General features: G+C 38.3%; 1 protein-coding gene across 2 annotated transcripts in view; it reads left to right on the top strand.

The window, feature by feature from the left end:
* ZNF804A (zinc finger protein 804A) overlaps window positions 1-23,445 on the top strand; it is a 241,454-nt gene that overhangs the window by 182,819 nt on the left and 35,190 nt on the right. Inside the window, exon 2 of one of the 2 annotated variants that reach the window (XM_039355379.1) lies at window positions 1,499-1,585. The exons of the other annotated variant lie outside the window; for it this stretch is intronic. The gene's annotated coding sequence lies outside the window, so the exon portion shown is untranslated. The remainder of the gene's footprint in view (window positions 1-1,498; window positions 1,586-23,445) is intronic. 2 annotated transcript variants of the gene reach the window in all.

The following is a 23,445-nucleotide window of genomic DNA, read 5'->3' as shown; positions in this document are numbered from 1 at the left end:
AAAGGAAAGATTGTGAGATCACCCATTTGAATTCCAGACAACTACTCTTTGTGGGTAGATTGCAGGAATTGAGATTTTTGTTTTGGGCTTGTGAATTCAGTGACTTGGAATTGAGAGATTTCAATCAAACTCACAGCCTCTATAGCGAGAGGGTGCCTTAACCTTTATAGCAAGTGTCTCAATGGATTTCAAATTAAGACTTATAAAATAAATATATATATATATTTCGAGTTTATTGGACTCCATTACGTTTGTATAGAAAAAGATGATCAAAAACAGCTGTTTCTTGAAGATGCAGGTATAATGCTTTAAAACATGATTCTGCAGTGTCTTATACTTACCACGTTTTGGGAGAAAGTAGGAGATTATATCAATATGTGCAATGAAAGCTAAAATTTTCAGAAGATATATATTTTTTAAATTATATACAGGTAGTCCTTGACTCACAACAGTTTGTTTAGTGACCGTTCAAAGTTATAACAGCATTGAAAAAAGTAGCGTATGATGTTTTTTCACACTTACGACCATTGCGGCATCCCCATGGTCACATGATCCAAATTCAAATGCTTGGCAACTGACTCATATTTATGATGGTTGCAGTGTCCTGGGATCGTGTGATTACCTTTTGTGACCTTCTGACAAGCAAAGTCAATGGGGAAGTCAGATTCACTTAACAACTGTAGTGATTTACTTAACAATTATGGCAAGAGAAGTGGTAAAATGGGGCAAATCTCACTTAACAAATGTCTCACAGCAACAGAAATTATAGGCCTAATTGTGGATGTAAGTCGAGGACTACCTATGTTAACTACGTGGAATTTGACAATCAGACAGCAGAAATGTCCTCCATAGCCTTACTATGGCTAAAAGATTGATATTGCAACATTTGAAAGATAAACGTAAGGCTCAATTTATTCAGTTGTTTGGAGACCTGATTGCACTTGCCACCTATGAGTGAATTGCCTATAAACTTAAACTTTGTATAGACAAATATAATTAAATAAACAAAATTTATTGAGGATTATAGAGGGACAGAAACAGGTTATGAACAGACCTATAACAATAAGGGAATTCTCTGAAAATATATAGAAGATTAAACCAGGAAAGGCTCCTGGATCAGATGGATTATCATGTTCCTATTATAAAATGTTTGAGGATGAACTTTTACAACCTCTACAAAACACAATGGACTCTATTCTACAGGGAGAAAAGATGCCAGAGAGTTGGAAAGAGGTCAACATAGCACTAATAACTAAAGAGGGACAAAACTTAACTTTAACCAGAAACTATAGGCTGATTTTATTATTGAATAATGACTATAAATTGTTTACAATGCTTCTAGCTGATAGACTGAAAATAATTTTGCAAGAATTTATTCATGAGAATCATTGTGGGTTTTTACCTAAAGGACAGTTAAAGGACAATGTTTGAAATGTGTTGGACCTTTTGAAATATTTGGAGCAACATAATGAAAAACAAGCTGCATTGATTTTCTTAGATGCAGAGAAGGCCTTTGACAATTTGAACTGGGCTTTCTTGTTCAATGTTTTGGAAGATATGATCTTTGAAGAGAACGATAAAATAGGTAAGATTGATTTATGCTTCACAGGAAGCGCATATAATTGTTAATGGAGATCTAATAAAGCCTTGTGAGATACAAAAAGGAATAAAATATGGATGCCCACTGTCTCCTGACAGGATTGCGGTAATAAAGATTTTTTAAAAACTGATAGGTTAAGGGCCTTTGTAGATGACTTTTTATTGAATATGAAAGATCCTTTAATATTTAATGGAATATTTAATACTTAATGGAAAAAACTAAGAGTTTGATGGGTTAACAGATTTTATGATCAATAAACAGAAGAGGAAAATGTTAACAAAAAATGAAAATAGTACATCAAACAGAACTGATGGACAGCTGATGTACCATTTAAACAATGGCAGAAGGTTATATTTATTTGGCGCGAGAGAAAAACACAAGTCAAACATAAGGTGTTACAAGACACAAAGGGAGGACAAGAACTGGGTTTACCTGTTTTGAAATTGTATTTTGGAGCTTTAGTTTGGATGAAATAGTGGCTGTTGCTGAGAAATAGAAGGGTCTTGAAGTTAGAAGGACACAGTATAAAATGTGGATGGTATTATAGTATGAATAAAGTCAAGGTTAATGTAGATTTTAAAAATCATTATGCTAGATGTGCCATACTGAGAATATGGCATAGATTCATATTCATATGGAATAGGAAATAGTTACAAACCCAGATATTATCACAAGAAGCATTTTAGATGCAAAATAATAAACACAAATTATTGACTTATTGCGAGATCCCCTAGACATTTTTTCAAGGGGAATGTAAAATAAAATCAAGAGAAGAACTGATGGCAAAGAGATATACAGTGGTAGCTCAGTACTCATCCTTAATTGGTTCTGGGAGGCACGATGAGTACCAAAAATATGAGAACAAAACAATTTTTCCCCATAAGGAATAATGTAGTGTGTCACAAGGCAGCCGGCACTGACAAATTCTAGCTTGTGCATTGAATACCAAACAAATGATTAGTACCAGGACAATTTTTTTTTGCATCAAAATGTGCTGAGTACTAAATTTGATGAGTTTCAAAGCAGTTGACTACCAAGTATCACTGTAGTTGGTGGTAGTTCTCTTATTTTACAATTATTATAAAGGTTTAGTAGATGAAGAAGATAATAGTTTTGAACATTATAAGACTGAGTTTGAAGTAGAATGTTGTACAAATTATAAACATTAATTGCTTATATATATATATATATATATATATAATTTGAGTTCCATTAACTCTCTTCAGCCAGACTTACTCTTCTGAGATTCGAACCTGGGCTTATCTGCATGTTAGGCAGTTGCTATAACCTCTAAGCCACAGGCTCTCTCCCACTCTGTTAGCTATCAGGAGAGAGACAGGGGGAGGAGATTTTTACCTTGAATGTACACCCTGTCAGCCCAAATATGGGAGAAAGAAATCTTCTTTCTTTTTCTTTTGCCTGTATCAGCTCAATCTTGAGCCATCCACAAGCAGCAGTCGCCAACTGCGACATCATTTTACATTTTTTTTTAGGTTGCTAACAAAGAATAAAGAGAGAACTGGTATAGCTATTTCGAGTTCCATTAACTCTCTTCAGCCAGACTTACTCTTCTGAGATTCGAACCTGGGCTTATCTGCATGTTAGGCAGTTGTTATAACCTCTAAGCCACAGGCTCTCTCCCACTCTGTTAGCTATCAGGAGAGAGACAGGGGGAGGAGATTTTTACCTTGAATATATAAAATTGAAACTTGAAGCAATAGAACAAGTAAAAAAAATAAGATAAAGTGGACTAAAATTGTTGGTTATAACATTCAGATGGTATAGTGCAGGGGTGTCAAACTCACAACGTCATGTGACATGTCGCAATGTATCGCAACTTTTTTTCATTGCCGGCAATGGGGTGGGCGCAGTTTCGGCATGACACATTTGGCCGATGGGCCAGCAGTTTGGTATAATTTGGTATAGTGGGAAAATATATAGTTGAAAGGACTGAAATTTACATTGCTATAATCTTAAAGAGATTTTTTATAAAATGATGTGCTATTGGTGTATGTCACCAAATACATTGCCTAAAATATATAAAGGCACTTCAAATTTATGTTGGAAATCTGAACAACAAAAGGAACATTTTATCATTTTTGGTGGACTTGTGAAAAAGCTAGAAAATTTTGGATTCAAATGCATACACTGAGTTAGAATATTTTAAGGATGAAAAGGTTTGACATTATTCACAATGGAAGACTGGTTAGTAAAGGGGGTAGAACTTTCTCAAAATGGCCAAAATTATTTCTTTGCTCAGAGAAAAGACAATATTTATATTTATGGCTGACTGGAAACTCCTTATGGAATTTTGCATAAAGCAGAATTTTTTTTAATGGTTTTGAGGATTAGACAGGATAAATTATAGAAGGAAGAGAATTGAGTTGTAATCTTAGAGTAAAATGTAAATTTATAATCGTAATTGTAAAGAGGATCGGAAGCTACTTTGTATCATTTATTCTTTCATTTCTATTTTCTTCTATTGCCCCCTTACTTGCACTTTTAGATTTCTTTCTGATTTCTTTCTTTTTCTTCTTCTTACTTTATATTATCTAGTATTAGTTTTTATATACCTTTTAAAACATTTTAATAAAATTATATAAAAATGAAGTGAATAGTTTACACTTTAAAAAACACAAAAAAGATAGTTCCTTTTAGAAAAGCTACATATGTTTGCTTACATGCACATGCACACACAAATCTACGCAAATAGGAGTTTCAAATGTTTTTAATCTAGAGTTTAAACTCATATATTGGGAAGTAATCTCCACTGAATTCCATGGAGCTTATTTCAGCATAAACGAAAAGACAAAAAGAGCACCTGAGAATAAGGTTTGACACATTTCACTGACTGAAATTAAAGTTTACATCAGTGACCTTTTCAAACAAAAATTGGAGAAGTCAAAGGTCAAGAAGTCAGGAAAGTTCCCACATGTACTTACTGTTCAGCTGCAGTCTCACTGACAGCTGCCATTTTGCATTCTAGAAAACCTTGAAAATGGTGGCAAGCCCATTTGGGGATGCCTCCTGAGAAGAGGACCATTGCCAGAGGTGATCCCCATATCCTCTCTTAGCCAAGCCTTTGAAACTGCCCTGTGTTATGTCACCCTGTGCCATCCTTCAGCAATGCATTGGGGGAAGGAACATTGAGAAGCAACAGGACCATTTTCATGACCAGATTCAGAAGAAAAGGAAAGAAGAAGGAGAAATGCTGAGCAGTAGTGGTGCAGTGATTAGAATGCATCATTGCTGGTTAACTCTGCTGACTGCCAGCAGCACGATCATGACTAACTCAAGGTTGATTCAGCCTTCCATCCTTCTGAGGTTGGTAAAATGAGGACGCAGATGGTTGGGCACAATATGCTGACTCTGTAAACTACTTAGAAAGGGTTGTAAAGCACTAGGCAGCAGTATATAAATCTAAATGCTAAATGCTATTACTATCAGACGATAAGTAATATCCATTGATTGATTGATTGATTTTAAAAGGGGAACATTTAATATAAATAGATGTTCCCCAAACTGCTTTTCTGCTGATTGAGAACAGAGAGGGAGCATTTTCACCCAGTCCTGTTTAATTTGTCTGATAGATTTCCACCTCCAGTGAAGGCTTCCTGATTTTTTTCCTTCTCATTTTTTTTCTCTCTGAAAGATTTCATGAGGCCAAAGGCTTTTTTCTGTCATTCGGCCTGTTAGCTAAAGTAAACAGTAATCTGTTAGCACATAAATTAGCCTCTCAACCTTTAAGTGGTCCGTGATTATGATTCATACAGAAGTATGGGGAATGGAGCATCTCATTGGGGACAAGCAAACAGGATATTTAAGGAGGATAAATTATTTTACTTTGTTTTGCTTGTTAGCATACTGTGTAAATATTTGACAAAATAAAGTTGTTGCAAGGAATATACAGATGTATTCTCTTTATTCTCGTTTGGTTGAGAGGACTGTGAATTTTGACTGAGGACACTGTTAACCTTATTTTAAATATTAAGAAATTTAAATTTAGTGATGCAATTGAGAACCCAGCACAAAGGGTTTACTCTTCTTTTACTACTAGGAGATTTTGGCATCATTTTCACATATGAGGGGTGACAAAAAAAGTAGGGTTGGTATTTATCTACAATGGATTCCATGGTAGATTTACTATCCATTGCATCCAGACCCACTTTAATATGTTGGTGCTGAGCTTTGAAACTCTACATACTTAGAGTCAGAAAAATACCTATCTTATTATGAATCTTCTCAGTTACTTAACTGCTTAAGAAAGGGCCCTGATACATGAATCTTGGTTATTTGGTATATAAGAACCATCCTTCATCTGTTTGGCACTCAGGATACATCGTGGAATTTGCTCCCTTTGGGGAAATGCATGCAGCCCCCTCTATCCCAGCACATTGTCTATGCAAAATAGCAAAACAAATGTGTCTTTTTTGCAAGTTTTTAATTGTTAGAGTTATTTTATATAGCTTAATTTTATTCTTGTTCCATATTTACATAAAGAATATATATATATATATGTGTGTGTGTGTGTATGTGTATATATATATATATATATATATATATAAAATAAAGATACAAATTGTAAAAAAATAATTATAGCATTCCTGCTGCTGCTACTACTACTACTACTACTACTACTACTACTACTACTACTACTACTACTACTATTACTACTCTCAAGTAGCAAGTAGCAAGTTCATCATTTCTCTCCCTTTAGGATAGGACTGCAAATAAGTAGTTGTTTCTGGTTCCAATTTTTCCCTATTAGGTGATCTTAGTTTTTACCAGTTAATTGGATCCATGTTGCTATTATTCACTTTTCCTAGACAGCATCTCATTATTTCAGGCAATTAACTAGAAAAAATAGTTGGTGGAAACTGCCTCTTTTTCATGGGAACAGCTTTTTTTACTTTATATGGATGAAAATAGGTTAAAATTAAAAGCACATTGGGTATTCTCCAAGCAAGACTGAGAACGGCTGGCTCCATCAACATGGAGTGTGCTAAACCTTTTGCACAAGTTAACAAATCAGACTATTTGTAGTTTTCTGGCTTCGTGCTCAACGAGGCAGGTAACATTACACCAGCTGGGATTATATCAAATCATATCTGGCTTTTGTTTTCTGAGAATTAATTTGCTTTGAAAAATCATGGTAATGAAAAAACCATGGTTAGCTAGAAATCAATAGAAAAAATTAGTAGAAACAGTCGTGATAAAAGTGATACTTTTATAGTAAGAACATACAATGTTTTTATGGCTTTACCTTTCTCTAGTTTATTCAATAGTCTAAATACATTTATGGTTAATCTTGCTTAGAAATAAAACTTTGCATTAAACAGTAATAGATTTTATATTGCTTTTCCATATAATTTTAACTAATAACTGTTCTGTGGCCAAGGCAACAATATGCACTACCTAATCAAACTAATTCTGGAATGCAATATCTACAAATTTGGCACAATGCCTGATATATTTTATCATATAATATAGAGCACATGCTGACCAGAAACTGAATGAAATGGGGGAGGGGGATCATTAACACTTCCATTCATTGTGCATTTAATATGAAAACATCCATTATTAAATATGCACAAAATTCTTTTGTTATTTTTAGCTCTATTAATATAGATCCGATGTATCCCACGAATTCATTCCATTTGCATTTCACGGTATCCTGATTGAATCTGCATTTCCAAAATCTACAGGAGAACTGGATTGATGAACTGATACTTACAATCTGATTCCAAAGAAGTAAAAATAAATGCAAAGTACTGTGGGGTTTGTTTTTCCATTCAATCATGCCCGGTTCTCAGAGACTGCCAGCCCAAGTCCTTGCAGTTTTCTTGGTAAGGTTTTTTCAGATGTGGTTAGCAATTCTTCTCTCCTAGGGCTAAGAGCAAGTGATTGGTCCAAGACACCCAGCTGACTTCACGCCTAAGGCAGGACTAAAACTCACAATCTCCCAAATTCTAGCCTGATCCTTAAATATTACACCAAACTGGTTCTCTAAAGAAGTAAAAAGTATGAAGTACAAAGGAGAAGTTGTGGGTGTTTCTTCAGTGGAAGCTTTTAAAAAGAGATTGAATACCCACTTGGATGGGAGAATAAAGAATCTCCTGCTTGACCAGGGGGGTTAGACTGGAAGACCTCCAAGGTCCCTTCCAATTCTGTTATTCTGTTCTGAGAAATGTGTACATGAGAAGAAATGCTGAAAACAAAACAAAACAAAACAATTACAATGCCAGACTTTATAAAATATCAAACTCTATTTCTACAGTTGTGTGATACGATGTCTAATACAGATTTACCCCATGATAATTTCATGAAGCTTTCTCTATTATTACAATCATTATCATTATTGCATATACATGCTTTTATGACAAAGCCTCAAATGTATTTGTCTACAATAATGATACCCTCTGTCATGTTGATGGGATGCTTAAAAAAAGACACCATAGTCTGGAAGGCATCATTGCTTGAATGTTCTTAATTTGGCAGAGAAGGCTAAAATTGAATCTATTTGCAGTTCAATTTTAAATGTGCAGTCAAATGGGCAATTAAATGTGGATCTTTTGTTTATTTTACATGTCCCCTTATTCCAGTTATGATGATGGTGATGATGATTGAAATGCAAGACTTTACATTTATTTCTAATGAACTCAGTTTGTATCAGGAGGTGTTCCTCCATTCCTTCCTCCCCTCAGGTTAATGCCAGAAAGTAGATTGAATTTCCTAAGAATTTTAATCTACATCTCTCATATCCTAGTCCAATACTTTAATCTCTTCGCTCTCTGGATTCCAAGTTATGAATAAGGAACCAACTGTTTGTAGTGCCGTGCTGCCACCCTGTGTCCTGGAGAGATCTTGGAGACATATTCACTTCATCTAGGATGCCAGCCAATCCTTGTATATATTTTAACTATCAAAAATCTTTCTACAAAAACATGATGCATAGAAAATTAGTAAAAATGGGCTATCATACATTGATATATAGTTTTGGATATTACACTTTTGTTCCATACAGTATTAACCTTGTGAACTCTCAAGCTTTCTCTTTCCTCTATGTATTCAAGATGGACAGTGGTTAATATTTATATGTATTTATATGTAAGGGTGTAGGTATATACATATGATGTATATAGCATGTTTATATGTGTGTTATGTATGTGTACACATTTGAGAGCAAGCAACAGAATTTCATTTTTAATGTAGGCCAGTGTGCCCACAGTAAAAAAAAATGGCAATAAAGGTCATTTTATCTTGCCTTGCCTTGCCTTGCCTTGCCTTAATAATACATCTGCAAGTAAATAATCAAGCTCAGAGAGTGCCAAGAACTCAAAAATCCAAAAATATTTTGAGCCCACAGCTGACTTTGATGCCACAAAGGTTGGCACTGATTTTGCTTAATCTCCAAATTTAGGTTCTGATATTCTGTAAGAAAATACAATGCTTTTGTGAAGAAACAATAATCAGTTATAATACTGAATCAATGCTGTCAGATTGAGACTTCAAAAACAAGGACTTTCAAAATCATAGTACTGATATAGGGTTTTAAAAAAAAGATTTTCTCTGTTAGTCATTACTAAGGGGTGTGTGTGCTCATCTCCATTTCAAGGCCATTGAGCCAGTGCTAATACAAGGACAGATATTATATTTTCTGGAAATGGAAGTGGATGGGGTATCCATTATATTTCATGGAATTTCAGTAAAGGATGTCTTCTTATGGACTCTGTTGGGCCATAGCAGTGGTGCTTTATGTCAAATGATCTACAGTATATCTAGGCACATTGCAGACCAACAATGCTTTTTTTTTTTTATTTCCCCACAAGCAGAAACAGACAAATATAGTTGGTACAACACATCTTCTTCCAGAATTTCTAAGAAAGTATTTTTCCAGTAGGCACATCTTTCCCAAGTATATGTTTGGGACCAATATGCACAATTTTTCATCTGGAAGCTTTTAGGCTGTTTGTATTCTTGATTAATCATTTCAGTATTTCATAGAAATAGATGGTAAAAAACAACAACACCATTGATCCTGCTGGGACCCAGGTTGTTGTTGTTCTTGTTTTCACCCAGTAGATTCATGATGAGATAAATGCTTCAAAATCTATCCATCTATATCTATCTCTATCTCTATCTCTATCTATCTATCTATCTATCTATCTATCTATCTATCTATCTATCTATCTATCTATCTATCTATCTATATTTAGAAATACAGAGGTAACCAAGGCTCTTGCTCCCACTCCCCACCCCCATAGCCCCTTTTTGTAAAACACTAAAAAGTCCTTTCATGCTCTGAACAATAGGGAAAGATAGATGTTATTTGGATGGGAGCACTGATTTCAATGGACAAGTGCACACAAGTGCAACTATGTTAAAATTTCCAGCAGCGGTATAAAGACCACTCTGATTCATCTTTCAGCATATGCTGCCCAGCAGCTTCACTTCACTTCCTGGCACTGCATATATAAAAGCAGCATTGTCACTGCTAAAGGCCAAGGTAATATAGAGGCATGCATGGAAATGAAGGACATTATCTTTAACAGAATCTCCAATTCCATTTTTTGGAATCAGTTGTACTTTTTTAGCGATGATAATGATAACAATACAGGTAGCCCTTGACTTACAACATCCCCAGGGTCACGTGATCAAAAGTCAGAAGTTTGACAACTGACTCATAGTTATGACCGTTGCAGTGTCCCGGGGTCATGTGATCACCTTTTGCAAACTTTTGACAAGCAAAGTCAATGGGGAAGCCTTTAACGACTGTGGCAAGAAAGGTTGTAAAATGGGGCAATATTCACTTAACAAATGTCTTGCTTAGCAACAAAAATGTTGGCCTCAATTGTGATGGTAAGTCGAGGACTACGTGTGATAACAATGATAACAATGTTGATGATGATTAGTATTCAAGGTTGTACAAATTGCACAGAAAGTAGCACCAAACTAACAGTTAAAAGCTAACAGCTTTTTCAAGCCAAAACTTTTCTCACAGCAACTATTTATGAATTATGCGCACACATAAAAGTACTTTTTTTCTTTAAAAAAAAGCTACATACTTTTGAAAGGTAAAAGTGAGAGAGTTATGCTTCGAAGATAATGTTTTACTGGGGAAACCTGCATAATAAAAATGACATTAAAAAAAGTAGAATTAAAAATGGGATTTCAGAGAACTTGTGTTAAAAGCTCCATTAGGGAAAGTTGTGAATAAAAGCTTTATATGCCAGGGAATTTTATTAGCAAAAGTAGCTTTTGTTTTTCTTCCACAGATCTATTAAATCCTAGTGGTCTCAAATATTGCATCACTCACAAGAACAGAAAACTGATTTAGTCGGATCTATACATCTTACTGAATAGTGTTACTTATATATACCGACAACTTATATGTGTCATTGTCCATTGTCTAGTGAATTGTTGCAAGTACAGAAATTTGGGAAGAATACAGACTCTACATCCTCTACAAAGGTTTTTTTTTCTCTCTCTCCCTCTCCCTCTTCCCCTCCCTCCCTCCCTCCCTCCCTCCCTCCCTCCCTCTCTCTCTCTCTCTCTCTCTCTCTCTCTCTCTCTCTCTCATGGTGATGGGGAAAACATTCAGTTCTGACTCCTGGCATCTGCATGGACTAATCCCTAGAGTTTTCTTGGCAATATTTCAGAAATGATTTGCTATTGCTTGCTTCCTAAAAGTGAAAAAGACTGACTGGCCCAAGGCCACCCAGTTGATTTTATGCCTAAAGCAAGACTGGCATTTACAGTCTCCTGTATCTTGATGCCTTAACCACTACACCAAACTGTATCTTTCTACCAAGTTTGCCCTGTTAATTTTAATAGTAAAATAATCATTTTCCCCTGCTTTTCTCTAAACATTGGCTTCTAAAATATCTTGCACTTAAAATCTCCAAAAAGGTACCAGATGCATTTGCCCTTACACTAACCATAGCAGGACCGTTCCCTCTAACTTTTTATACAATCTGTCCTCCTGAAGCATCCTTTGTCTCATCCAAAGGCCACATGGGAAACAGCTTAAGGTTGGGTTTAATTATTTCAGTTTTAAAGTAGCATCTTCTCTGTTTTCTCATGGACACCATCTAGCATGATTCACTGATCGTGTGGTTGATCATGTGTGACTGTGAGTTGGGCTGCCCCATGTTCCTATTGGCTACTTTGGGCTACTGCAAGTCTTTGCCCCCCTCCCTCTCAGTTCTTGGACCTCCAAGGGTATCTTGACTTGACAAGCAAACATCTGGCTTGTGAAAGGATGTCAGTCATCATAATGTCTAATTGGCACCTTTTGAGGTGATTATCAGGTCTTCCAATAAATAAGTAAAATGACTCTTTTGAACTTGCTTTCTAAACATAGATTTATTTACAGGACTCTTTTGAACTTGCTTTCTAAACATAGATTTAGAGCTGTTTTGATACCTTTGTATAAAATCAGCACTCCATTAAAAGGCTGCTAGTTGAAAGTCAGTTTAAAACTTCTGTTGCCAGCTATGTGTGGCTGGCTCTGTCACTTGTGTATTTTGGGAAGGTGAGGGGGGAATATTCTCTTGCCTGTTGCTATACAGTTTTACCTAATCAATGGGCTAATTGATTAGGTAAAACTGTATAGGAACAGCAGCTAATCAGGTGCTGCTATGGTCTGGCCACTGGTTTTCAGCATTAATAATTGAGGATGGAGCAAATGTTTATAGCTTTGAGAGCCTTTCCACATTGACTATGTGTGTATACATGCACACATAGAAGACATTTTTGCTGAACTGGCATTGGCAGTGAAGCAAAGCAGATGCCACTTCCTTTCTGCACATTCACATGGGTGTGTATGTACCTTGTAGGTAAGGGTAAGCCCTCCCACTGGTTATGCCAGACCTTTGGAAAGACATAACTAAACTTCGGTATTTCAAGGAACGGAACTATTTGGTTCATGACATTTCCAGAGCTGAAATGCAATCTGAATGATTAACTATCACTCTCACAATAATTTTAATATCCTTATCTCTGCATTTAGAAAAAAATAATACAAGCAGCAGTGATAAAGGGGATGATCAAGCAGTCTGCTTAAATTAGAAACGCACAATCACCCTGCCTGCAAGCCCCACCTGTTTTCACAACATGTGTTGTGAAACTTCATGGTGCACCAATAGAGAAGGCACCCACATCTCTGCCCTCCAAACCCTTGCTTTTTTAGTTTTATTGTTGTAACCCACAAGATGGGTAGCAAATACATTTGATAAATAAATAAAATAAATGCATGTTCAACAGGGATATTGTGGTGCAATTGTGCAATGCCACTTTTCTCATTTTAAATCTTTGAATGCCCATTAGTGCATGGGGCAATGGAGACATGATCTGGAATTAAGGGGAATAGAGATCTCGCCCTTGTCATGGACAGATCATTTCCTATTGAGGCTGGACTTCGGAGCATCACTCCCCCATCGCAGGGAGAGGGAGCCAACTAGGTGGTTCCGCCCCAGGCGCCTAATGGACCCAAACCGGTTCCAGGAGGAGCTTGGGGAAATACCTGACTCCCTTGTCCACAACTCATCCGGGTCCCTGGTTGCGGCCTGGAATGAGGCGGCGTCCGGGGCCCTGGATCGAATTGCGCCTTTGCGACCTCTCTGTGGTTGTGGTCCCCGGAGGGCGCCTTGGTTTACTGAGGAGCTCCGGGAGATGAAGCGCCACAAGAGACGTCTAGAGCGACATTGGAGGGCCAGTAACTCTGAATCTGACCAATCACTATTAAGAGCCTATCTTAGGACTTATTTAGTGGCGATAAGGGTGGCAAAGCGTGTTCACTTTTCCGCACTTATTGCGTCTGCAGAATCTCGCCCGGCCGCCTTGTTTAGGGTGACCCGCTCCCTTCTTAAAGTGGAGGAGGTGGAGGAACCCTTGCAGGGGAGAGCTGAGGAGTTTGTTCAGTTTCTGTCAGACAAAATCGCTCAGATTCAGAGAGACCTGGACTCCGACTGGACAGTACCAGCCGAGTTGCCAGGGGCTGGTCTTAGTCATATTATCTGGAGCGAGTTTGAGCCTGTGACCCCTGATGAAGTGGACAAGGCCGTGAGGGCAATGAATGCCGCCACCTGTTTATTGGACCCGTGCCCCTCCTGGCTGGTTTCTGTCAGTAGGGAGGTGACACGAGGCTGGCTCCAGGCGATAATCAATGCCTCCTTGATGGAGGGGTCTTTCCCGCAACCTTTAAAGGAAGCGGTGGTGAGGCCCCTCCTCAAGAAGCCTTCCCTGGACCCAGCTGTTTTGAAGAACTTTCGTCCCGTCTCCAACCTCCCCTTTGTGGGGAAGGTTGTAGAGAAGGTGGTGGCGTCTCAACTCTTGCGATCCTTGGATGAAACCAATTATCTGGACCCTTTTCAATCTGGTTTCAGGCCCGGCTACAGCACTGAGACTGCTTTGGTCGCACTAACCGATGACCTCTGGCGAGCCCTGGATAGGGGTTATTCCTCTATCCTGGGGCTTCTTGACCTCTCAGCGGCTTTCAATACCATCGACCATGGTATCCTTCTGCGTCGTCTCGGAGAGGTGGGGGTGGGCGGCACCGTAATAGTAATAGTAGTAAAGTTGGAAGGGACCTTGGAGGTCATCTAGTCCAACCCCCTGCTCGGGCAGGAAACCCTACACCATTTCGGACAAATGGCTGTCCAGTCTCTTCTTAAAAACTTCCAGTGTTGGAGCATTTACTGCTTCTGGAGGCAAGCTGTTCCACTGATTAATTGTTCTCACTGTCAGGAAGTTTCTCCTTAGTTCTAGGTTGCTTCTCTCCTTGATTAGTTTCCACCCGTTGCTTCTTGTCCTGCCTTCAGGTGCTTTGGAAAATAGCTTAATTCCCTCTTCTTTATGGCAGCCCCTGAGATATTGGAATACTGCTATCATGTCCCCCCTTGTCCTTCTCTTCGTTAAACTAGACATACCCAATTCTCGCAACCGTTCCTTATATGTTTTAGCCTCCAGTCCCCTAATCATCTTTGTTGCTCTTCTCTGTACTCTTTCTAGAGTCTCAACATCTTTTTTACATCGTGGTGACCAAAACTGGATGCAGTATTCCAAGTGTGGCCTTACCAAGGCATTGAAGAGTGGTATTAATACTTCACGTGATCTTGATTCTATCCCTCTGTTAATGCAGCCTAGCACTGTGTTGGCCTTTTTGGCAGCTGCAGCACACTGCTGGCTCATATTTAAGTGATTGTCTACTAGGACTCCGAGGTCCCTCTCACAGTTACTACTATTGAGCATGGTGCCACCTATGCTGTACTTGTGCATTTGGTTTTTCTTGCCTAAATGTAGAACCTTGCTTTTTTCACCATTGAATTTCATTTTGTTAGTTAGTGCCCAGTGTTCAAGTCTGTCCAGATCCTTCTGTATCTGAAGCCTGTCTTCTGGAGTGTTGGCTATTCCTGCCAGCTTGGTGTCGTCTGCAAATTTGATGAGTTCCCCATCTATCCCTTCATCCAAATCGTTGATGAAGATGTTGAAGAGTACTGGGCCCAGAACAGAGCCCTGGGGCACCCCACTACACACTTCCCTCCATATAGATGCAGTTCCATTGAGGACCACTTGCTGAGCCGTATTGCGGTGGTTCTCCTCCTACCTCTCTGACAGGTCGCAGTCGGTGTTGGCGGGCGGACAGAGATCTACCCCTAGGCGCCTCGATTATGGGGTGCCTCAGGGCTCAGTCCTGTCCCCCCTCCTTTTTAACATCTACATGAAACCGCTGGGTGAGATCATTTGGCGACACGGGGTGAGGTATCATCAGTACGCGGATAATACCGTGTATGCGGTGTATATCTCCACCCCGTATCCTTTCAGTGAAGCAGTCGACGTGATGTGCCGGAGCCTGGAAGATGTGAGGGTCTGGATGGGGGTGAACAGGCTTAGACTCAACCCTGACAAGACAGAGTGGCTCTGGGTCTTGCCTCCCAAAGGCCAACTGGATGGTCCATCTTTAGTCCTGGGGGGGGGGCAAATTTACCTCCCTCAGTGCAGGCACGCAACTTGGGTGTCCTCCTGGACTCACAGCTAAATTGGAACAACATCTATCGGCTGTGGCCAGGGGGACCTTTGCACAGGTTCGCCTAGTGCACCAGTTGCGGCCTTATTTGGACCGGGAGGCTTTACTCACAGTCACTCATGCCCTTGTCACCTCAAGACTGGATTACTGTAACACGCTCTACATGGGGCTACCCTTGAAGGGCGTTCGGAGCTGCAGTTGGTTCAGAACGCAGCCGCGAGAGCGATTGTGGGCCGCCAAGGTACGCCCATGTGTCACCTATCCTCCGCGAACTGCACTGGCTTCCTGTGGGTCTCCGGACGCAATTCAAGGTGTTGGTTATCACCTTCAAAGCCCTTCATGGCATAGGGCCAGGTTACTTACAGGACCGCATTCTGCCGCACAGCTCCCAGAGACCGGTGAGGTCCCATAGATTGGGCCTCCTTCAGGTCCCATCGGCCAGACAATGTCGGCTGGCGGGCCCTCGGGGAAGGGCCTTTTCTGTGGTGGCTCCGACCTGGTGGAATCAACTTCCCCCTGAGGTTCGAACTACTCCCACCCTGCCGGCCTTTAAGAAAGCCGTTAAAACTCTCCTGTTCCGGCAGGCCTGGGGCTGATGTCCCCGGGGGGCTGGGATATGATCGGACTCGCGGTATGACTGGATTATTTTATTGTTTTACGACTGTTTTTAACTTTGTACGCCGCCCTGAGTCCTTTGGGATTGGGCGGCATATAAATATTTGTAAATAAATAAATAAATAAAATAAATAAATAAAATAAATAAATCTGATAACAAATTCTAATTGTATATGCATTTCCTAAATGGAAGCCTAGTAAATGTATTAGATTGTAGCATACCTATTCTGTTACGATTAGCAAAATTATTTTTATTAATATTATTATGCCACTGTTATTATTATTCAGTCAGACATGACTGAATGGTTAAAACAACCATATCTATGTTTGTAAGTTCAGATCTTTTAGTGTCAAGAAACAGAATTACTAAACTCAGAATCCCAAATTGACTGACATGATGCATTTATATCTTGCCTTTCTCCCTGAGTTCAAGACATCGTGCATGGTCCTATCCTTCTTCCCTACTCCAGTTGTACTCATACAACAATATTCTGAAGTCAAGTCTTTGAGATAATAATTGGCCCAGAATGGTCTACTGACCTTCATGGCTAAAGGGACCATGAATCTGACTCTTCCCATTTTAACCCTATGCTCTAATCACAAGGATAGCTCAGTTTTAAAAACATTTTTTTTAAAAAAAATGAAATTAATATAATAGCCGAGTTACCATGAGAAAAATAAAGCATCAGAAAACAGTTTGGTCTTTCTGGAGAAAAAGAAAAGAAATAATATAGCAGTTCTGCAACATAAAGGAAAGTGAGTGGATTCTGAAGTCAGCAGCTTCAATCAATTTTCTATTGTGTGTATGAGTTTTGTAAGAGAAATAGGAAAAATATAAAATACTGGCTATCTTTGTGAGTGGGCAGTTCTGATGAAGTTTGCTATAAAAGTGGCTTGGTGCACTGCTGAGAAGCCCATTTTATTTCCCCATTTGAAGTGCTATCACTGACAATAAAATTGCCTGAAATATGAAATAATGGCAGCTGGTACTTAATGTGACAGGGAGTACAAGAGGCTTTGGCCTTTCATGTGCTTTAATGGGGTGCTTTAGAAAGTAACCACACAGTAAGTGACATGGCTATTTATTAAATACAATTGTCCCCAAACAAATTCACCACAGTTTTCTGTTCAGAAGAATGCATTTTATGCCAGCTTAATTATGTGGGTTTTTCCTTGTTTCCTGAAATCTTGAAAGCCCTTGTCACTTTTTTTTTCCAGGTTGGGCACTTTGGAGTGTGATACTCTCTCTTTGGGCTGTTAAATTTTTACACGAGGAAAGAGAAGTCTTAAGATCCTTCACACTTTCTATTTTAAAGGCAGAATATACAGTACTTCTTACCTGAAGAAAGTTCTGGGGATGGTTAGGAGGGCTCTAAAAGATTCCCCATCACACAATTAATGTCCCATTAGTAGTATTGATATCGTCCCCTCTAAATTGGTGGAGGGTGGTTTCAGCAGGATCTCAGCAGGGCCAAGATGTAAACCTCTCCCTACCCAGTTACTTGTTTGTGGCTGCAGATCCCTGAGAAAACCCACATTTGTTCCCAATTTGACAACAATGTGTGAGGATATTTCTGAGCCACATAACTGTAATATGGCATTTATTGAGCTATTTCACTACAATCCCACTTTCCTTACAAAAAGCTCAAGGTGACCCAACCCTCCTCCATTTATCCACACAATAATAACTCCTAAATCCTAAGTAAGGATTCTCTATCACAAGTAAGATCTTGTGATAGAGAAGCCAACAAGGTTAATAACCACTCTTGCATTTCTAATTGCAACATTCTGTTTTTTTTTCTGTCTATATTTTATTATTATTATTGATCATCGCACAGTCAGCCAGAAGTTCAGGCTGGATTTGGCATTCGAGTCTTTACCAAGGACCTGGAATAGACAGATCTGAATGTTTGATGATATTACAGATATTGTCACAGGATGGAAGGTGTTCTGGGTAAAGCTGCCTTTTGCAATTGATTGATGGTGTTCAAGTGGTGCTCCAGTTATTTTGGGATTGCACCAAAGGCACCTATTACTATTGGTACTACCCTTGATTGCCTTTGCCATAGTTGCTCTATTTCTATTAGCAGATCTGTGTATTTTGTTACCTTTTCCAGTTCTTTCTCTTCTATTCTGCTATCTACAGGGACTGTCATGTCAAGACTTTTTTGTCTTTCTTATCAACAGATGTTAAGTCTGGGGTGTTATGTGGCATGTGCTTGTCTGTTTGAATTCTAAAGTTCCAGAGCAATTTAACTTTTTCATTTTCTATGACTTTCTCTATTTTATGATCCCACCAGTTCTTGCTTGTAGGCAATGATATTTCTCGCAGATCTTCCAATGCAGCATAGTTGCTACTTTGTCATGCCACTGCTTGTAGTCAGTCTGTGCGATCTTCTTGCAGCAGCTTACCAGATGATGATGATGATGGTTGTTGTTATTGCTGTTATTATCCTGTGGAATGTGCAAGATAAATAAACACATCAAAATAAATACAACTTATAATATGGGCATTTGTTTTAAAAAAAAATGGTTTTAGGCTTGTTGAGGAAGCCCAAGCAAGTAGCACATCCCTGAGTAGGCTCTGAGTTGAAATGGCATCTGAAGTGACACTTGCAAGGGAAAAAAAAGTTAGCACTTCTTAAGAAGTGCTGATCCCTTGAAAGAGGTAAGCACTTAGTTACTGCTGTCCATGAATCCATACTAAACCAAATGTGTCCCTATGCAGCTGTTGCCCCAGCAATTTTTTAAAGACATAAAGTTATCCCCTAATGGCTTGTGATAATTAAACTCCCATAACACTCCTTTTAATACAGGAGTGTCAATCCTCCCATACTCACCAACCTCTAAGTCAGGTAATTAAATATCCTGTTGATTAATTTCCTCCTGCTGTGCTTTCTGATTACAGTGTCCTCTTTTGCTTTCCTTTCTCTGAACTGTGCAGAATATCAAGTTGAAAGCATTTGAAAGAAATTAGTCTTTTTCTTCCTCTAGTTATGTCCACCTTTCACTTGCATGGTATATCTTTCTATGGAACACCTGAGAGGGTTTCCTGGCACCACAATGATGCCTCAAAATTACCTTTTGCAATGAGAATGTAATACTTATCCTGCAGCAGCACAAAAACATTGTTTAAGAACTAGTTCTAAGGATTTGACTTAAAAGTCTAAGCAGATTATTACTCTTTATATTAATATGATTTTTTTAATATAAAAAACACAACAGTATTCTTATGTAAGTGTGCACAGGATTGTAAGCTTTGAATGTTAAAGATAAGCTTTGGTAATAGTTTGAAATTTTTTTTTTAGCTCTCTCCTCCATTGTTTTCATCCCCCAGAGATTCATTAGATAGCATTGCCAGTTCTAACCTTCATTTGTCCTTTGTGTAAAATTTCTTCATCTAACAAATCTTTGAGATGATTGGTACAATTTTATTATGCAACAAATGAGCAACTTTCTGTGCAAGAAAACAGACTAAAATAAGACAAACATTTACAACTAGTAGCACTTTTCTCAATGAACTACTGAAATTCAGCATTTGTTTAATGTATAAATTATGAAGGAGGGTTTATGGATAGTGAATACACACCCAGATTACAGATGCTCCAGAAGTATCTCTTCAAATGGGATTTTAATGGGCCACAAATGGCAATGAGATTGGGTAGAATCTAGGAACTAAATCTTATGATTTTTTAATATAAGAAGAAAAAGGCAGTAGAGTCTCAGATTGTGTACACTGATATAAAAGGGTGGATTTTTGAGAAGACAGTCTTTGGATTCCATGTATTTCTATTTGCATTTTGTATTATACATGAGCTCACATGAATACAGTGATATGTATATAGTGTTACATACTAAATTTCAGAATTAGTGTTTCTTTTACCATTATCCTTGTTCACTATACGAACGTTGTGACAGGAGAGAAGCTGTGCAGTTTCAGGAAGTTTAGTGTGTAGTGAAAAGAAGTGTCTAAACAGCTTAATGCAAAATGGTTCCTACTTAATTTAAAGTAAGTCCTTTACATCTAGCTAGTGGGATTAATCTGTAGACTATTATCCAAGAGGAAGTTAAACATTTTGATAATCTTTGGGAAGGGATAGATGGGTGGATGGATGGATGGATGGATGGAAGGGATGGAGGGAAGGAGCAATGACCATCTTCTTCAAAGAAAGAGGATCTAGTTTGGTCTAGTGGTTAAAGCATCAGGTTAGAAAGCAGAAGACTTTGAATTCAAATTCCACCTTAGTCATGAAAGCCAGCGGGTTGAGTTTGGGCCAGTCACTTTCTCTCAGCCCAACTCACTTAACAGGGTTGTTATTGTGGGGAAAATAAGAGGAAGATGGATATGTTCACTGCCTTGAACTATTTGTGAAAATAATAAAAGTGAGATAAAAATTACATAAATAATCATTTTTAACGTTGGAAATTACTTGGAGTCACTGTGAATTGGGTGGCTACATACATACATACACCAGTGGTGGGATTCAAATATGTGAACAACTGGTTCTCTGTATGGATGCCACTTCTGGACGTCTGTTCTGGGCCTGGGCAATAAAAAAATAGCTACTAGTTCTGCAGAACTGGTGTGAACCGGCTGAATCTCGCCACTGACATACACGTACACATACCATGTTTTCCCAGGTAAAAAATAGACTTGATAATAGTCTCATTTTGCTAAGAAACAATGAGGTAAAATTCCTTAGATCAGGATATTGTTTTAAAAAAATAGTAGGCTTCTCTGTAACTTTTTTGCACCCCTATAAAACCTCCCCCAAATTAGCTTTCTGAAAGTGCTGAGATTCCAGTGCTCCAAACACCATGCTGGTTAAGAGTCCTGGGAACAGTAGTTTCAAAAGAATGAAGATTACCAGAGGGAAAGGATTCTATTTAGCCTCTACCAAGGGAAGCCTGTCTCACTCATGAACTATTGCATGGTGAGGAGGAAATAAGGTCCATCTCAAGGGGCATTTTAAGTCATGTACCACCTTACAGAGGCAATGTTCCTTTAAATTAGGTCCATTCTGCTGTCTACAGTTGCCACTATATTGCCTTATGCTTTTCTCAAGACATGGTACAGCTTCCAAAGAGCTAAAAATGAGAGAGGGAAAAAGGTTGTAGAAGACTTTATTGACCTGACAGTGTCAATGTCAGTATCAGCAAATCTACCCAAACCAACATTTATTCTCTCTCTCTCTCTCTCTCTCTCTCTCTCTCTCTCTCTCTCTCTCTCTCTCTCTTTCTTTCTTTCTTTCTTTCTTTTTTCCTTTCTTTCTTTCTTCCTTTCGTTTCCTTTATTGTTTTTACAGATAATTCAAAGCAGTGAATATATCCAACATGCCTTCTTCCTCTGGAGGAACTGTTCATCAAGAATTGTGAAACTTTTGAGAATTAAAATGTTAAAAATACTACAGATTCATTTGGGGTTCATTGGTTTGTTATGGTTTGATTAGCCTGAAAATATAGGCAGTATTTTGGTAAATGTTTCAATGCTTTTGAGAAGATCTACACTTTGGCTTGCACACTTTACCTGGAATGAACTTTGAAGTGAGGTTGGAGAGTTTGGGGATGAAAGAGAACAAGAATAGCAAACAATAATTTCATCTGTGTGTATGATCCAGCAAGGAAACCAGTTAATTCTATTATTGGACTGATTTGTCTAATTTTGAAAGATAATTTTAATTTTTGTTGGTGAAAACACATGATAAGTAAAATACATCTAATTGGTTTGATGTCATGGTTCCGAAAGAAGAAGCTCTTCAAAGAACTTTGAGGCATTGTTTACCTTAAAGAATCTTTAATTGCAACATAGCTTCAGCACGTACATAGAGAAGCCAACATCGGATGTTCTTGCTTGACGTTTGTCACCTGAGTTCCCACTAATTTTCGATTTGGATATGACCAAAGGAAAACAAAAAGATACCACATTGAAGGTGTAATACAGTTATAAAATGAACTGAGCCACTTTCCTTTCAACCACTGAGGGAAATATACTTGCAAAATATTTGCATTCTCTCATATATTCCTGTTTTAGAAGAGGCTTTTTCATGGCTGACTTTAATGTTCTCTTTTCAGCCATCCTAGAGGGCAGATTCCCCAAAATTCTGTCCCTATGTCCACGTACATCAAATATGATGAGTCCATGGGCATGGTTTATTCTGGGCTGCACCTTTTTTTCTGGTCTGAGACAACAGCTACTCCAACCCCTATTTTAAAATGTTCCAGTCATACTGAAGATTTCTATATAAGCCACTTTACAGATGTTGAATGTTTTCTTATGTATTAAGTTTTATTTATTATATTGGGTTTCTGGTCAAGGACTGTAATAAAGTTTTGATATGATTTAATTTGACACTCATGTACATATATATTTATACAGGCCACATTAAAGAGTAACTAGAATGCAATTTTAGTTGTCCCCCCCTTTTTTTTAACAGTCATCTTTTTATTTTCAGAAGGGAAATAGAGAAGGCATAAAGGCTATCACTTGCTCCCATCAATCATTGCTGCAGTTAGTTTAATGGATTGGCTTGAAAGGAAGGAAGGAAGATAGACCATATCATGATGGGTGATGATAGATTGGACATCTGCTTGTAGTATTATCAGCAGCTAGCTGATTGTATCCTTGGCATAGATCAAGTTTTGCAAAGGCTTCCCCCTTCCACCCTCTGAAGAAAAAGAAAGAAAATAGTTGATTGGCTGCAGGCAGTCAATTGCCTAAATATCTTATTTACAGTGCATTTCTAACTCCTTTCAATTAGGTATTAATACTGGCCCAATTGATATAGTTCACTAGGTCTCTATAACTGATTCAAGAACTAATTGATTGGTAATATTTTCAAGCACTTCTTCAATTTCTCCCAGCATATATCAAAAGCACACTTCTGACTTTTGTGTTAATTGTTTCTGTAGACAAATGGGATGACAATGACTTCCCACTACATGTTCCCAGTTTCTTCAAAAAACAGTTCTGGGAATCTCTTATTTCTGTTAGCCAATAGTGCTGGTGGTATGCACCTCACAGAGGGTGATTTCTAGTAGTAAGAGCCAATTCCTTCCTAAAATGTTTCTAATTCCTTTTCTGTAACAATGACTGGAAGTGTCTCTCAGAAAGACTGTTCCTGCATGGTAGCTTCCGCAAAATCAACCCTCTTGCTGTTGTAGTCATGAAGAAAACATAGCTTCAACAACTGGGGGGAGGCTCCTT

This window comes from Crotalus tigris, unplaced genomic scaffold, assembly GCF_016545835.1.
Source record: "Crotalus tigris isolate CLP2741 ecotype Arizona unplaced genomic scaffold, ASM1654583v1 scf7180000018683.451868, whole genome shotgun sequence".
Classification (NCBI taxonomy): Eukaryota; Metazoa; Chordata; class Lepidosauria; order Squamata; family Viperidae; genus Crotalus; species Crotalus tigris.
Note: the sequence above shows the minus strand (reverse complement) of the source record. Positions and strands in the feature narration are given on the sequence as shown.